At 38.9% G+C, this 15,402-nt stretch overlaps 1 protein-coding gene across 9 annotated transcripts in view; it reads right to left on the reverse strand.

The window, feature by feature from the left end:
• ENOX1 (ecto-NOX disulfide-thiol exchanger 1) overlaps nucleotides 1-15,402 on the reverse strand; it is a 365,091-nt gene that overhangs the window by 333,259 nt on the left and 16,430 nt on the right. Inside the window, exon 1 of one of the 9 annotated variants that reach the window (XM_083811363.1) lies at nucleotides 10,958-10,981. The exons of 7 other annotated variants lie outside the window; for them this stretch is intronic. The gene's annotated coding sequence lies outside the window, so the exon portion shown is untranslated. Of the gene's footprint in view, nucleotides 1-10,390; nucleotides 10,413-10,957; nucleotides 10,982-15,402 lie in introns of those variants that run through there. One more of the 9 variants, XM_083811364.1, reaches the window with a different exon arrangement.

Consider the following 15,402-nt stretch of genomic DNA (forward strand, 5'->3'; position numbering starts at 1 on the left):
TTTTCATTACTTTCTCTCTGTATGCTTTCAGCAGTAACTTACTAAAAGGGCATTTTATTATAAGTTGATGGGTCATTTTGTGAAACTGTGGCACTTTAGTCAAAAATAACTCACTGAAGAAACACTCACTGAAGAAACAGCATGAGTAATAGAGCCACTTACCACACAAGTAAATAAGTGCAGATTTTTCCTGCAGTAACTAACCACATCACAGAATAGTTCAAACTTTATTCCACATATATATAGTACCGCATTTTAAAATGTTGCTCATGTTTGTGCTGTTTGATCACAAGTATCTGTGAGTGTGAGATTTTTGATTGCTGTCTTTTCCTTCGGGTGATGAACTGTACTGTCAGGAGCCATCATTATTAATTGCAGAAGTTTAAGTCTTTGAATTTACGATCATTACCAGCTCAGGGCATCAAATGTTGAAAGTAGCGCACATCTGCTGAAAACCTTAGCAGTGATTGACTTGTTATAAAAATTGCTTTGTGAAGACTACAGGACTTGATTATACTGGTGCTGCATTGCACTCATGTACTCACCACTAGCACTTCTCTGCACAACTCCAAAATCTGATTCTGTACGCTGCTGCCTTTTAGGTACTGTTCCTTATTGACTCTGTTATTTGCTGTCTCTGCAAGGACACCTTCTCTGTCCTTCTGCCTCTTCGTGGAAGGATTTCTTTCCTTTCCTCTGTCTTCATTGTCCCCCTGTAATGCCACCAAGAGGCCACTAAACATTTAATCTTTGGAGCTTCTCTGCTTGTCCCAGAGATATGTCACACATTTTACAGTTGATAATGTTCTTTCCCCTGTGTACACAGGATGTTTAGTGTAAAGGCTGAGGAAAAGGGCAAATAGCTGCTGTACTGATTCCAGGCTTTGTGGCAACACTGATAAAGCACTGCTTTTCTAAACAGCGCTGGAAGACTTATCAGTGTTCTCCATTTTAGGATACACATGGAGATCCCAAGACATGGCCCACCCTACATTTCTGCTGCATACACTCCATTTTAATCCTAGTTAGTGACAGGTAGGTAATATCTTGCATACTTTTAAGACAGTCCTCAGGCAGTACATGTTACCAAGAAACAAGGAACTCATTCAAGGAATTTACCAAACAGACCAGATTATGTACCTATCGATTTACTTCCTCAGAGATTATGAAAGCATTATGGCTGAATACAGGTTTCTTGGAGAAAGTTCCTGTACCTTGCAACATTCATGCTGGATTTATGCCAGAGTATAATTACTGCTAGTTAGCAATATGCCTTATTATCTCAAGGCAATTTTTTTAAACATCTAATTCTGGAAAATGTCCCCCACAAAATATTAAGTCTGATGATCAAATTTGCTCTGCTTTTTCCCCTTACTTGATGATTCAAAATTATGTTTTTATCACGCTCCCTTTAATTTGAAGATAAATTACACAACTGTGTTACCACTAGCCTGACCTTGTAAAATAGGAGGGACAGGTCTCTCAGCAGGTAGAGGATGGGATGCAAAATGAGATTAAAAGATGAAGCCACCATGGTTCTTTCATGGAGAGGATCTGAAACTGGCAAGTCAACAAATGTCACTGTGCTGAAATTACCTTGCATGGATGTGTCACTCTGAAGACCTAGAGGGTGGGAAGAGCAGATGGGCCCCAGAAACAAAGCCAATTGAAATAACAATTAGAAGTGCTGTGGTTTCTATCCATGCAAGGCAACTGCCACTGGGTATATGAAACTAGATGTTGTTAGTCTTCTCCATACAGTCCTAATGCATTATCATGCATAAAGCTTACTTGCAGAAGTGCCTCTTTTCAGTGCTGCTTTATTGTGTTCCTGCTGGCTATTAGGATCTCTCTGTTCCTCAAAGCAGAGCCAGAGGAACTCTTTGCCTTACCAAGACACGAAGATCTTCTCATCTGGTCGATGGTGCTTAGAGGCTATAACATCTTTAGCACTTTTATAGAGCTAACAACATACTGATTTTTACTAGTGCCTCCTTAATTAAAATGCTTGTCAGCTCCCCTAAACAAGGTAAGTGCTTGGGGTTTTAATGGGGTACAAAACCTCTGCTCAGATCAATGTGGCTAATCTCAGTTTAAGTCCACAATGCCAGGTGCACCATTTTCACTTTTCCAGCAAGAGATACTTGTTTCAAGAAATAGATCTTCCCCTGAACGAACATGCAGTTCAGGAGTGGAAATACTGTAGAAGAAAAAAATATCCTTGATAAATTGTTTTTTGTTGGTGGTGGTGGTTTGTTTGTTTGTTTGTTTTTTAATTGGGAGAAAAATCAGAGTTAAAAACAACAAAAGTGCCCCAAATTCCAGCAAGTGGGAAACATTGTTTTTGCAGACATTACTTGGGACTCTTGGGATAAATACCAGGACAATAAGAAGCAGCTTGGTTTATTTCATTTTCTTTCTCTTCCCTCTTCATCATGGTGTTTCCGCCTTCCCCTCCCCTACCCCCCCTCACATATAGACATTTTAATTCCCTGACCTCTATTAAGTCTTCACCTTGATTTTCAGTGTTCCTATTTTGTTTCTTCTCCTCCTTCCCTGAACAACCCAACTCTTCTTTAATGCCACTGCTTCCAGAAATAAAAAGAACCCCTACTAAAAAGATCTCCAACCCATTTGTAAAATGGAAGCAACTTCACTTAACAATTCTCTATTGAAATTAATAAAGCTTCTCTACGGACAAAGGTGGTGAATCACCTTTTCAAAAAAAAATTGCAGCAATTAGTAAGAAAGTTTAATGAGCGATATTATAATTTAATAGTTATGCCAGAGAGCTATTAAAATATAGTATCATATATTAAAACTTCTTATTAGCTACTGCCATTTACTAACCAAAAGAGTTGATTGCTAAAGATGAGCAATCAAATTTTAAGCAGCAAGATTTTGTTGCTGTCCTGCTGCTCCATCAGCTAAAATGCATGGATAGAAGGGGCATCTGCTGCAAAATGGACAACGCAGCAAGCTGTCAATTTCATGCCACAAGGAAACCTTGCTTCCCTCTAACTTTTTTCCTCACAGATTGATTAAAAGAAAATACACACACACTCCTACCTTAGTAACCCATGCTCTAAATGGAATCATTCCCCTAACTTTGAAAACAGACTCATCAAGTTCAGCTGAACTGCCTCTGTGCTTAAAATATCCATGCATGTGTTTATAGACTTAAACTGTGTAGTATTTTCAGGATAATCAAAATTGATGTACAGCAAATCTCTTCTATATTTATTTAATGTTTTGACATCTCAGGAAAAGTGTTAAGTGAAATGACAAAGCCCAAACAGCAACAAGAACAAATGCACCACTAAAAAGGCACACAAACTATTACAATGAAACAGTTTAGTTAAGGGCATATGAAATAGTGAATGCATAAAAATAAATGAGGAAAGAATCCCCCTGGAAACAAAATTATTTCAGTTACAGTTTATTTTGATCCCTTTATGATGCATATACATTGTAAATGAAAAAACTTGCAAATTGCCAGCTAAAAGATATATCAAAGGATTTTACCATCCCTACTAAGTGAACAAAACCACATGATGCTTATAAGACAGCATTTGTGACAGCATTAACATTTGTTAATTCAAAATAAAATGTTCATTAAAATAATAATAATCATCATCATCTAATTGCATTTCACTAGAGAATCTTTTGAAATATCAAGTACAACGAGCATCATATAATCTACTAAAAATAATTAAATACCGTGTAAGTATATTCCATACACAAACATGAAAGACCTCTTCAAGGTCCATTTCCTATATATTTTCTAGCAGTCAGAAGTGTTCATTCCAGGATGAATCTAAGATGGCAAAAGCTGTCAATGGGCACACTTTACCTAAGTTTGCAGCACTTTAAATGAGTTCCTGTGCCTCTCAGTGCATGTTCAAATTCATATTTCTACTCTTTGACACTTCACTTGTGAATAGTGGCCAAAAATATCTTTTCGTCATTACTACCTGGCAGAATTTCACCTGCTTCACTCAGACGAAGATGTGATCACAGAGATCCATTCCACTGTCACTTCTCCACTGAACTGCTGTAATGTCTCCTACTTGCCTCTGACAATGGAGGGTACAGCTCATAAAACATGCAGCCATATGTCTCCTAATGGGAACTAGTGGATATGGAGTGGGTAATGTATATATAATATTAAAAAGTCACATTTGTGTTGCGTGCTTTAAAATTCTTCCTCAACTATAGAGAGCTCGGGTCTGACTATCCTCTAAGAAATTGTCTTCACACAGCACTAAAAGCAACGTCGATTAAAACTGATAAAAACCAACTGATAAAACAGCCTACAATACCTAACCTCAAACTGTTGGGTTATGGCACTTCCACTGAAGACAGCCAGAAAATCTGAGTACAGAATTCCCTTCTTTAAGAGGAAATGCAAGATTTTGCAAAGGCCTTGCCATACCCGAAGCCACAATCCCTTAATTAGAAAGTTCACTTCCTTGCCCAGCTGACCTCTCAGCAAGGAGACAATGGTTGAGTGGACAATGGTTTCTGCACAGGGAGTGCAGAGAGCATGGCCCTAAAGCAGAGACTTGTGTGCATGCTGTCTAGACTAACATGCTGAAGACAAACATGTAGACAGACCTCAAGTGTTGCGAATGCATGTGAAGAAGCAGTAGTCTGAGCTCTGGCCATAAACCACGTGGAAAGCTACGCTAGTCTATGTAAAGTCCCTTGAATCTAAGCCAGCAGAGAAGAGAAATCTAGAGTTTGCCTTTAATAGCAGGCATAAATGTTTTCATGCCAGCCAGTCCAAATCAGGAACTAGCAGTCAGCAGCCTACAACAGCTGACATTTCTTTCTCTCCCTTTTCTTAAGTGGTTTGCAAAGATATACTTGTGGGCAAGCCGCTGCAACAAGCCAGGCTGTACCAAATGGAAATGTGTACAACTATAGTAAGTTCCTTGTCCACAATAAACAGTTGTAATCATGCAAAACACTGAGAGAAATGGGCATTCCCAACCGGTGTCCTTGAGGACTCCACAGAGCACCCCCAAAATGAACACCCTCTTGCTGATCAGTGCCAAAGTTGGGAACTGGAGGGGGGGGTGAGATGAAATAGAAAGAAACTCCCTCTCTCTCTGCCAAGCCCTCCACTTGTTTTAACAAATGAGCCATTAGCATCTCCAAATTATCTGGCCAGAGCTACAGCCAGCTCCCTTTCATCCAAGGCCAGGCCGCAGCCAAACATTAGGAAATTACCAGCTGGGTCCAACACTAAGGCAGCAGGCCTGCATATCATCAGCACCACAGCATCAATGAATCCCAAGCTGTGCTCTCCTTCACCACCTTTGTCTATACACAAAACGCACGTGGGCAACTGCTCGCTACAAAGCCTGAAGGTATTATTACTGGCCTCAGTCACCAGGATTTCCTCCGAAGGAACCTGGGAGCAGAGAGAAATAGGGCTACTTAAACTACTTAAATATAGTTTTAGGTACCCATGCAAGAATTGTTCAAACACAATCAACGCCAGATCTGTATCACCCCTTGAATTAGTGTGAACATCCACAACAGTCTTTTCTAAGAGAAGTCCACAAATAGGCTGGAATAGTACCTACTGTTGCACTGCACGCAACTAACTAGTTCTGTGAACTCAGCTAACACAGAACACAGAAATGACACTTCCCCAACACTGACAAATATCTCACTGCCACTTCTTAATCTCTTTGTCCCAGAAAGAGAAAGCAGAGATGGGACAATTAATTCTAATGGTACATAGCTAGTTTACCTGAAGGTAGTAACCAACATAGGAAATTTTGGATATGCAAATAGATTTTGTGGTGCTTCTTGAGCTTCTGCTTGCTTAAACACCCTCTTAGTCAGACATCTTGGTAGGAGCTCCTAGACATCAAATACGGTGACTTTTTACATTTCAAGAAAGAGAAAAAATGTTTATATGAATATGCAGTACAGTACTCCAACTGAGAACCTCAGATTTTCTAAGTTACAAGACAGTCTACATTACTTAGCCGTAAAGTGCTATACCTTTTATGACACTGCAGATTACATAGGACCCAGGGCAAAAGAAGCCCTCACATTAAAAACAATCAGATTAGCATAATATGAGCAGGAAAGAAAAATGCAGAAACATTTGGGGAGCTTTTAATTTTTTTTCTTTAAAGCATTTCAACTCCTCCAGCCAAAGTAAACGCATCACAGATTAGTTCTCAGAAGTGCCCTCAGCCAAAAAGTAAGTTATTATAACATGGAGAATGATATCGGGAACTAAGTAAAGCTTTAACAGCCTCCACGGATCATAATAGATGTGGGGGGCTCAGAACACAGACTGAAACAAGCACACATTAAAGTTTTCAGACCTAATAAAGACATTGAAAATCGGGTGAGCTAGCAAGAACACTGCTAATGCATATACCTCTTAGTGCCATTATGGAATTAAGAAGGTATTATGCTAGTTTTGACTCATACAGTTCCTGTTAAATTTCCTATAGAAATGGCTTGATGAAATAAATAGCTCCCCTTGAACCCACCTAAAGGCAACAACTACTCTTGCTGGTGCTGAATCAGCAAGGAAATATGGTGTGTCAGCATCTTGGGACGATCATCCCTGCCGGACAGCATCCTACCATCTACAATGGATCAAACAAAATTATAAGCCCCAACCATTAAAAAATAGTGACTTCTTTACAGTGAGATTTATGGGAGGGGAAAACAGAAAAAGCTTTCTAACAATCATTTTACTTTGGAATAGAGCTTAACATTTCATTTCTTAATACTGATTCTTAAAGAGATTTTCCAATTCATGAGAATTGCTTTCTGGGACTAGACCAATATCTCACTGACAGAAACCAAACAACAAAAGAAAATACACAGATGAGGCAGTTAAGGAATAACCTGTCTTCTTGGAGTTAAGAGGAAGCTCCTTTAGTGCCCACCCACAGGCACAATCCAAGCCTGACCCTGGTTAGTCTCTGATCCCAACCTGGTGTCCCAGTCCATTCTCCCTGTGGCCTGGACCTCACCTGAGTGAGCTAACTGAGTCCAGGACAGGTTGCCAGCACCAGTTCTGCAACGTCCCTTTCAGATTTCTACACTCCTCCCAGATCAATGGAAAAGATGAGCCCCATTTCCAGAAATGTTTTCCTCTACTTGCAAGTAGGACAGCAGAAACTGCTATCAAAGTACATGGTAGAAAAAGTGCTCACTCCTGACTCTGGGAAAACTGCCTTCAAATTCAATCCTAAACAGCCACATAAGATGTATCCCAGAGGCAATGTTCTGCACCTTAAGTTAAGATAGCTGAACCTCCTAGATGCTGATCATTTGCTACCTCATTTGTCCAAGTATCCCATCTATTTTCAAATTATCCCACAATGGCGTACAGTTGGTGATGAAAGGCTTAAAAGAAGGTGCTGTTCACCACTCTCACAGTAGCAAAAAGATATTCCACTTAAATTGTTGATCTCAGCTGAAGGACACGAATTGAGTACATAACCATCCTACAGTTTGTGTAGTCAAGATGTCACCCACGCTAAGATTGAAATCTATACCTATAGATATAGATCTAGAAAGGTATCTGTCTCTCTCCATACAAAGGAAACTAGGGTGACTTCTAAAAAAAGGCATCTTTCTTAAACACTTCACGTGTTAGCTGGGATGAATTCAGGCTATGCTTCCCGAAGATCCAAACTACCTCCTTATTTTCTCAGCAACATCAAAGAGATGAACATTATCTAGGACGCATAACAGTTTTGGTCATGTAGTTTACTAGACATCTTAGAAACTGACACACAAGACAGCTTTAAAAAAATAAAAAGAAGAAAGGATGACATCCTCACACACATACAGAGGCTCAGTAAATACACTCTCTTTTGCTATCTCCACTAGTTCCAAGAAATGGCAGTCTAGATTTTCATGCCCTGTTGGCTCTGCTGCACACTACAGATAGACAAGTGGATGACTGATGGATTCTACAGTACAGGAAGTCTTTCTTGTTGGCAAATGCACACTTGAAAGAGGATTACTGATCTCCAAACCACAGCAGAAACTAACAGGGTCTGTAGACCACTTGTTTGAAATTTACATTTAGTGTATGACAAATACAAATATTATTTTGGGTTTGAATATCCTTGGGTTATCCATACAGTGCTTATTCTAATTCTCGGTGAAGCAGGTATTCAGAACTAGGTAATATGAGCATTGATTCTCAATCTGTGTCATTAAAGACAAAATTTACAGTAAAATTTCATACCTTTGCCTATTGGAATTGATCTGAATTGGACAACACATTTTCATACATTTTCAATAAGCTCAGGCAGAGTTTCCCAGCTAGACAGTCAGGAACTGAGTGCACTCTGGTCTCAACGCATTCAGTGAGGATGTCCCTAAGCACTCTTTGGTAGGTAGTGTTAGCTCTTCACCTGGTTTGTGTGGCACATGGTTTTGGGATAGTCCTCCTGTCCTTCATCTCTTCAAAGAAATATGAATCACAGATGCAAGCGGATACTAAAGACCCCATGACAGCTAAATCAGTCTTTCCCAGGGTCACACTTCCACAGACAGTCAGGATTTATAGTCCAGAGCCAACTCAATCAGTTTTACCTTACCTAGACTTTATACTTCTACGCTTCCCTTTCCTGCAGTATGTTTCAGCTAAAGCCAGAACACTAACAGGAATACGGGATCCTTTTCTCCCAACAAGACTCCTCTACTGAATCACATGCTGTTGCCTTATCACCCACTTAGAGTACTTCCTTCCTCCTAGGCCAGACAGTCAAGCAAAGCATTATTCCCTACAAAAGTCAGCCAAGCTTCTGAAGCTCAGCAAGCTCCCCAGGGTCTCATTTATAAACTTCCTTTGTTCTGCTTCTGGAAAAATAGTGAATGTTTCCACTGCTTTCCCTGCAGAGTAACTTGGCTGAAGCCTCTTTTCCTAAGACTTCAGTGCCAGTTATTCCCACTTCAGTGGGTGCCATCGAGGCTAATGGTCATCTATCACTCTTGCTCTGAGCCCCAACAGCGTTATCGCCTGAGGCATTCTGTGAGAAAGCAACTGAGCCAGAATTCATAAACTGCACATTGAGATTCCATAAATACAATTTCCAAACCAACTCTGACTCCTTTCTCAAGGAGCTTTTGAAAATCAAATGAGTCCATCAGTGAATCCAGACATCAGCAACTCCAAAATGAAAAAGGCTTGTGTTCTTGGCATGAGATTATATCAACAGGAAAGTGATCAAGCAGCAAAACCTCTCCATTTCTTGTAACATAAAATTCATTCTTGGGTATTTCCGTCAAAGATGAAGGAGTATTGAACAGTTAATGGCCAAATAAATACAGAAACTTGGTGAAACATCAGGAGTGATCTAGTGATTTCATCAGCAGATCTCCAGCTTCTTTACACAGAAAAAGATTTTGCCTAACTCATCACTCAGTAGTTCTAATCCAACCTTGAAATCGAATACAACCAGGGCATGTCTTCCCTTCAGTTCTTACTTAACCTCCCCAAATTAGGAGACATAATGCCACTTTCAATTTTCCATACAATTCCCATGGCATTATGCTGAAGTATTATGACATAAAATTAAGCCAAGTATGCTGTTCTTTATGAGGGAATTTTTTACCCCTTACTTTAAATTGGCCTAAAATTCCTATCAGATGCCACAGTAAGAGCTACCCTTCTTTCTGGAAAGAAATTTCCCTGCATTGAGGCACAATAATCTTCTGTGATATGTATACGACATACCGCTTTGTACAGGCAAACAAATGAGATTGGAAATCAAAACCTAGTCAGAATGACACTCTTATGACAATATCACAGCAGTCTTAAAATACCAGCTACGTATTTTTTAGTCCCCTCGGATATGTTTTTCTAAGAGCTTGCAGAAAGGAACACCATCATTTTTGATGTAAAGAACATTGAAGATTTAGTCAAAACACCCAAACAAATTGACAACAAAAATTTTAAACAGAAAAAGAACAGAGGGAAACATTTGGACTGCAAAGCTCTTATGGACGATATCAAGATTTCCTCAGCTTTCACTAAATGGAAGTTCCTCTTAGATAGAAGGGAGGAAATAGAGATTTTGAAGCATTAATTAAAGAGCTGAAGATGGGAAAAGAATATGAAAATGGACTTCTTTCCTTCCTTCACTTGAAATACTGAAAATTGCTATTGTGCAAACAGTTCTTTTCTACTGTGCACTCTTTTTGTTGTGACTTTTAAGCCCCTAGACACAAGGCTGAGGAAAATGAATGCTCATGATATATTTGAACAGATCCTCTCCAAAACGAAAAACAGCAATTAAGAACAACCTTTCCAGACAAAAGGATCGTAACAGATATTCACTGGGATGATTTCCCCATTCATATCATTTAAGGGAATGATACCACATACGGTGTGTTGAAGTGAAGTTTCACAATACATCTCCTTCCTGTCACTGTAACGACAACCCAAGGGAGTGTGGTGATACTGCAAATGTTCTTGTCCTGATCATGTTCTTCCTGAAATGGAAGCTCAAATGTAGAAAAATAGAGAATATTTTCCAACACTAACTGCCATGCTACCATACCTTTAAAAAATAAATACATAAAAGAGTTCTGTGGCATATTCTGTGGCAGAAAAACAAAGCTAAACAAAGACAGCTTCACTATCCCCAAACAAGCTTCTTTTCAGGGAAAATCCTATTTATTCTAGATTTTGAGATGGCAGCTAAACTCACACAAAAAATGGCATCATACGAAATTAAGTACTACCTACAAACTACAAATCTGTTCCACTTAGGTACGTAGAGCAAACGTCTTAACACCTTTTATTTGGGAATATTTGGTGCAGCCCTCAGAGCAGCTGAGAGCTCCTTTGAGCTCCTCAAAGATCAATCTGTTTTGCAATCACACCAGACCTGTCCTCTGTTACTCTGAATTTGATCACTCTTTGCAAAGAACGGCATGATGGTTCACTTACTACAGAGAAGATGCTGATACTTTTTTTCTCCTGAGCCCAGGTCCTGACATATTTTTCTTCTTCCAGAAGGTAGTCAAAGCACATATACAGCTCCCTACAGTGGAAATTCACAACCAGTCAATTAATCTACTTCAGATCCCCTTATACTACTCTTGGGCCATGCTGTAACTTACGCAATTTGTGTAAATCATGTATTATTTTGTTCATTAGCACTGATGTTTGTTATAGACCCCAATACAAGATTACAGTTAGATTAAAAAAAGAAACAAACAAACAAAAAAAAACTATTTCACATACAGTAGAAGGCTGATGGCATCCACTGGTCAAAAATAAATAAATAAACAAACAGATACTGTTGCAGTCAAAGTCATTGCTTTGCTGAAGAATTACAGATTACACTGAAATTGAATTCCTTTCCTAAAGAATGGAGGAAAACACACACACAAACTCTGCCTTTTCTCTTCCTTCCACCTGAGCCCCCGTTGCTGCTAAGTGCCTAACAAACATTTACCGGGATAGTCCCTAACAATTCTCTCGGAATTAGTAAGGCAGTATGCACCTTTGCAAAGAAAGGGCAGAGACCAAGCAATAAGCTTTTATGATTTATCTTTTCAGTTACAAGTGAAGGCAGATATGATGACAAATACATGTTTCAGAAAGCTGAATGTGTTGTTATAGCACAATACTGTGGGATACCAAACATTTCCCTTTCTACTTCAGTTTACATGAGAATACCAATACTCAAGATTTCCCACATAAATGGCCTGTTTCATTTTTAAGTCTGATTTTGTGTGGTTTTGTGTTTCTTCCCCCCTAGAGATCTTAACTATTTCCTCCCAGTGTTCTGTCTACGGTGTGATACATTCATACTTTTGGCCTTGGGGTTACAGTGCAAAGATCTTTTGTCTGAACAATCCCTAGCAGGGGACTGAAGCAAAGATGGGTAAAATCCATACCATGAGAAAGTGCAAAAGGATGGACCAGACATACAACAGGCAATCAAATAACATATGGCAAAATCTATGCCATTCAGTGGGGTCATTTTTAACTTCTTGCTTATGCACGTATATAGTAACAACCACTTCCACCTCAAACCATGAAATAAGAAAAAAAAATACAATAATTTCTGACTGAAGGAAACAAGATTCAAGTTCTCACTAAGCCAAAGTCAAGCAATATTTTTCTTTCTCCTCTCAAGAGAATGCACTGAAAAGCCTTTCTATTCACAGCAAGTAATGGCAAGGCTTACACTAGACAGCAATCCTCACTGAGTACATGTAGAGATGGTGGTTTCATAGCATTCCCCAAAGCACGCATCCCCATTTGGGATGTACCTGTGTGAGAGCTACAAACCCAGCACGCTTCGGGATCCTGTCTGCACAGACCAAACAAAAACTTGTTTGTGCTTTAAAATTTGAGCTGTCTTTATTAAGTGCAACAGTGTTAGATACAATGATGTTTTGAAATATATTTTTATACAGTTAACTGATGGGAGATGAGGCTTTTATATTCATATTAGAGATATTTTCCAAGTCATGTTACATTACCTCCTGATATAAAAAAAAAAAGAAGAAACAAAAACAAAAAACAACCCAGCCACTTCAAAAAGATGTATAACTTTCTAGAAATACACCAGTGATGCATGTGAATTGATGTTAAGTTAGAAAGCAAGCTTCCAAGCCAAAACTATGTATAATTTCTACTACCACACAAACCAAAACAAGACAATGCTTGCATAAATATTCCTACTATGCTTGTCACTCTGTTTCAGTTACATGCATCCTGGTCTTTCCATTATTGAAATTTAGAATTAATAACCCACTGAGATTTATAGGGCTAATTACATCTCTCAGCATTACCACTTCGTAGGCCTCTGCAGCCTTAAAACAGACGTTGGAAGGTCACTAGGAAAACTCTCATTACGTTCAATAAGCATCAAATGAGGCCTTTTGCCAATAAATAATAAATAAATAAAAATAAAAGAGAGAGAGGAAGAGAATTCTTCATAGGGGACACTTAAAAAAAAAATCCACTTCTATCAATATTTCCGTAAAAGTACTCACTGTGCATTTTTTGAGAGAACTGATTAGTAGCATTTTCAACAGCACAGTCCAGTTGAATCCATTTGTTTTTCTTCATCTCTTCTAAAAATTTGGAATAAGTACTCCTGGACTTAGCACTGGTCATTATGCAGTGGGAAATGAAGGAAAAGTTTGTGCCTATGTTAACACACGTATGACAGATATTACCAATAAGTTACATCTGTAGGGATTGCTCAGTGTTCATGAAACTGAGGAGTTCAACTGGCAACAACCCTGGTAAGTGAGAAGTCCATAAAATAATTTTGCCCAGTCGCACTTACTGAGACAGCTGAAATTTGTCTTTGCTCACATACAGCATTGCACACAGATTGCTCAATGTAGATAATTCCATATGTTTTTGTGTTTCCTTTCCCCCTTTTCACAGGCATGTCTTTCTTTAAGGAACCCAAAGTGCTGGGACTGATGCAAGTCACTGAACAGTAATCACAAGTTGCACAACAAAAAGTTTGGAAATGAAAAAAAGCACAGCGTTTTTGTAAGAAAAAGGCTGATTGACAAACAGATATGAACAAAGACATTCAGAACTCAAAAATATTGTGCTTTTTTTTTTTAACTTCAAAAATTTTAATAAAAGGAAAAGAAATCCTGAGTAGATAGCTAGTCAGACTTCTGCATAGCAAGAATTAAGCCATTCAAGTACATACAATTTATAATAAATGCCAACCACCGTCTTTAACTACAGCACCACTGACAAATGCCACCATAGCTAAGCTAGAAATGCTCTGCATTTTGAGTCATGAATAGAATGTGCTCAGCCTAATTTGCTATATACGATCATGCCATCCAAGTACAGGCAGCAACATTTATTGAGAAATTCACTGAAAGATAACAACTGATTTAAAAGGAGTTCATGCAAGTTTAGTTAAGAAGCAACTTTAGAGATTATTTTCAATTACTGAGATAAAAATCACAGCTTCTCTCTGGACAAAAAAAGGAAAGTTATTTTTCCATACACTATATACAGCATATGAAAGCTTTAAGAACAGCCTGATTTCACAAACAGTATCAGCCTTCTACTAATATTCCTTAATTCTGGTTTTCCCTCCCTCAAGTCATTTTTCAAATTATTTTCAACATTTTATTTGATCGATTAATAACAAGCAGCTTTTCTGCTGCAGATAGCAGGTTACAAAATTCCCTTTTACATTGAACAGGCTTACCCTGCTCTAACTGATTTTTGTTGTTGTTGTTGTTGTTTAGTTGTGGTTGTTTTCTTTTACCAGATCCGTAGGGTTCTGGCCAAGCATTGTATTTATCTGCAGAGAACTCCTCATTGATTTCAGAGAGCATGAGGATGACAGCAGGACACGAGCACTAATTTTCAATCCTCCTAAACTAGCATGAGGGTCAGGTTTATGAATTAATAAACCAGAAATCCTCTGTTAACTTGCATCAAAAAGAGCTTTCCCAGCTTGTCTTGAAAGGCCATGGATCTGGGAAAAAAAGCCCCATTTTCAGCTCCTCTAAACTCACTGTCAAACAGGTCAGCATCCCTATTTAACGAGCAACACGTGGCATCCTCAGCTGATGCACGGGGGATACATCCAGGCTGTCTACTTTACACATACAACTTTGCTGAGACTTAAACTTGCAATTGTAGGGTTCCTGTACACTCAGTGGAGAGATTCAGACACCTGGAGCAGGCAATTCAGAGCCCAAGGGGCTGCACTGATGGCACACACTGTGCTAGCTCATAATTAGCACACCTGTGTTGCATGTTCAGAGTCTGTCCAGTCCCTCTACAAATTTCCGCACAGCACCCTACTGCCTCATTTCATTACCTGACTAAGAGAAAGAAATCTGCATATGCAATATAGCCATAATCCTCTTAGGGCAACAAAAAGCCTCAAGTGTTAAAGGGCAGGATGTATGTAGAAATAAAGAAATGTGAGATTTATTTTCCTCAGCACGTAAACCTGGAGACTTGTCATGAACATATATTAGCCCTCTTAAGATAACTACTCAAGATACCGATGGAGCTGACAGTGCAATCTTGTCAGGCTCCCATCAGACTCATGTTAGTAGTATTCGGGGCAGACGGGAGCTCCAGAGCAGTTTAGCCTCTCTAATACATTCCATCCGTCTTACAAGGTCTGTTTTATTAGCTTGAGAAAATAATAGGAATAAACTGTATTCCAAACAGTAGAGTCACTGAGAAGAAACAGATTTCTTGGAGGTAAAACAGGAAAGCGTATATGGCTGAACAGTGAATGGCTTACTAGACTGGGAAAAAAAACACCTTTGGAGAGAAAGTACTGCTATCTGTATGCCTTTAAAGACAAAAGCAAAGGTTTTCCAGTCGTAAACCATCAGAAGATTATTGGCTGATCACCTGCTGTCTTG

The sequence above is a fragment of the Anser anser genome (genome assembly GCF_964211835.1).
Source record: "Anser anser genome assembly, chromosome: 1".
Classification (NCBI taxonomy): Eukaryota; Metazoa; Chordata; class Aves; order Anseriformes; family Anatidae; genus Anser; species Anser anser.